At 37.1% G+C, this 3,081-nt stretch overlaps 1 non-coding gene across 1 annotated transcript; it reads right to left on the bottom strand.

Moving 5' to 3' along the window:
* Positions 1–356: 356 nt before the first annotated feature.
* On the bottom strand, positions 357–429 carry TRNAV-UAC (transfer RNA valine (anticodon UAC)). The gene has a single exon. It is a non-coding gene; the product is annotated as a tRNA-Val (tRNA).
* Positions 430–3,081: the final 2,652 nt, after the last annotated feature.

The following is a 3,081-nucleotide window of genomic DNA, read 5'->3' as shown; positions in this document are numbered from 1 at the left end:
GGAGGAAACTCTGAGGGTCTATGGGCGCCAAGGCTGGATTGCATGAAAGCTCTGGTGAACTCACTCCCCTCCATGAAAGTGAAGCGTGAATACTGAATATGTATAAATGTAAAATGGTAAAAGGTTTAGAAATGAATTATTTACGTAATGTGTGAGATAAGAAGTTCAAAGATTATTTTCCTCAACTGTGAAGAAGTTCTTATGTCTATTAGGCTTTGTTTTGCAAAAGTGGTGAATGCTACAATTCTTAAGCATAAACTCCAGTGTCATTAGCAGTTACTACTAGCATGAATGTTTAATGTTCGTTCTGTGCTGCATGACTGACAAGATATAACATAATCTAAAATGATCAACCCTGCTCTCGCCAGGGCTCGAACCTGGGACCTTCTGCGTGTAAAGCAGACGTGATAACCACTACACTACGAGAGCTGTACTATTGGCTGTACTGTAGACTTTGTGAGTTAACGGTATTTTATTTCACATTCGAGCTTTTATAAGATTTATTTATCAAGGCTCAAAATTTATCGGAAAAAACAGTACTGATATTTCAGTCAATCTGCTACATTAAGTAGCTACGTAAATGTTTTCTGGAAAGAAAAATATGCGCTTATAATCGAGGAATCACGGTTCTTTAGTTAAAAGAACAGGAATTTTATGATAACGAACACCTCTATTACTTGAACTGGGAAATGATTTAGCTCGTAATCATAATTCAGTAACAGATATCGACCTGTGTAACTGCTTAGTCTACTGTGAAATTCATCAATTTACCTTCCAGAAAAGTAAGCAAAGATAATCAATGAATAAAATTTTTATGAGACCAAAAGGGCGAACCACTCTCAAGTGTGTTCTCTCCAAGTAATTTACTATGACAACATTTTTGATGTGATTTCCAATATTCCGGACACAGAAACATGGAAAGTAGATGCTGCAATCAAGGAGAACTTGGTGGGTAAGTTTCCTTTTCAGTCAAGGTCTTTTTCGTAAATGCAAATCATCGTCATCGTTCCGGAACTAGACCCATTCGCATTGCCAAATAGTGATATTTCAGTCTGTTCAGCATTTTAAATCGGTCGTTCTTGCATCCTAGGGAGTGATATCGGAAGTATATCTCTAAAATATTTTTCGTAACTATAAGCAAATCACACAAGACATACAATACAGAATGTGTAACATTTCTGGTGGTCGCAAACTAGTGAAAGTCTGGAAAGCAGAAGCTCCACTAAATACGTCAGTGAACTGGTGGGTTGTTAAAACATTGCATCTTGGGTCATATACAAATTTTTTAACAAATGACAGGGTAATGATAAAACTGTACCCATTGCAGGGATAAACAACATGCACGACTGAAATAAAGATATAAAAGTCAGTGTTGCTATTGATTATTAAAAATATACAAACTTGGTGCAGAGTACAAACAGTTTCGAAGAATGATCCAGCTTCATTCAGAATAAAGGTGTGTGTGTGTGTGTGTGTTTTATCCAGGGCTTTATTTACGGAAATTTGTTTTAAGTCTTGATATTAATGTCCTCTGAAGGAGAACCAGATTTGCAGAAAAGTGGCTCAACATTATAAAAGTGTCAATAATTTTTTTTTACAATTTCTCTGAAGTATCTCTGTTCTGCCCTAATGGTTCTTCAAGAGACTTCCATCATTAACTAAGAAAGGAAGAACAACAGATGCATTAAAGTAGAAGGATAAATCATTTCAACTTGGTCCATCAAAGATAAAGCTGTGAGATTTTCGGTAGTTTGGTTCTGAAATTATTATAATTTTAATTTCTTTCAAGAATCTATTTAAACATTTCCTGATTCCTGGCAACTTTCAACAAAGCTATGACAGGTCATCTGTTGAGCGATCATATTTCTATACGCTGAACTTGACCTTTTTGTCATGGTAAGACCTTCTAAATCTAAACAATCAAATTGGTTAAGCAGAGGCTGATCTTTAACCCAAACCTTGCATTTTATATATATGTGTGTGTATATATATATATATATATATATATATATATATATATATATATATATATATATATATATATATATATATATATATATATATATATATATTTTCCCAAGAATCCCAGCCATCAAATGCTTCATTTATAGCTGGAAAATACAACAGAGCATTTTGGGCACTGCCTGACAAGGAAAGGCGACAGGAATATAGGCCGCTCCCTCAATCTTTTAATCGCCTTTCAACTTTCTCCTCTCGAACATATGACTGCAGGAAACTTTTGTTTACCCAGACACGAGGTTGTGAGGAGCCTAAAGCACCAGAGATTAAGAGAAAGGGACAGCTGATATGTACACCTGGGACTGAGTCATAGATGACACCAACCCCAATCCACCTGTGGGTAACCTCTCTTGACCTCTGACCAAAGTCATATAAGGGTCTCACTGAAGGAACAAGCAAGAGAGAGACTGCTGGATGTGAGCAAGACACATCTCCTTCAGAGAGCCATGCCCTACCATGTGGTCCTATCTTGTAGTCTTCTTACCAGTGAAGCCCCTAGCCCCTTCCCCCGCCGCCATTTTCCTCACTGAAGCCACCTTTTCTACAAGGTAAAGTGATCTGTTGCAAAGGTTCTTTTGGTCAGTCACACTGTTTTAACTCTCGTACTTAACTCCCTATTTCCATTTCTGAGTGCCAGTATTTCCATATCAGCCTTGCTTTGTTAGGTCAGTGTTATGTAAATGCTTGTGTTTAAATAATTACATAAATCATGTGTTCAAGGCTTCTTGGCACCCTCTGTTCTCGCCCTGCCCTATGTATATTTTACTGCGTCCTTACTGGCTTTTAACTCGTGAATCTCTCCCTTAACAGAGTGTTTGTTAGCCGTGGAAATCTCTCTTGACTGTGCCCTGTGTCAGCATTGTCACACTGACGGATATACTTTCAAGTTTTCCCAGTTATAATTAACCTCTCGGGCCTTGCATGCCTGATTAGTCCATTTCATCTTCTGATATTTCATTTCATGTAAATACACGTAATTTTAAACTTACCCCAACATGTTTACTTGCAAATACCTTGTGAGTAGAGCCCTTAGATCAGATAAATTCCCCTTTTTCCTTTTTT

This window comes from Macrobrachium rosenbergii, chromosome 56, assembly GCF_040412425.1.
Source record: "Macrobrachium rosenbergii isolate ZJJX-2024 chromosome 56, ASM4041242v1, whole genome shotgun sequence".
Lineage (NCBI taxonomy): Eukaryota > Metazoa > Arthropoda > Malacostraca > Decapoda > Palaemonidae > Macrobrachium > Macrobrachium rosenbergii.
The sequence above is the reverse complement of the archived record's forward strand: the minus strand, read 5'-3'. Positions and strand labels throughout refer to the sequence as shown.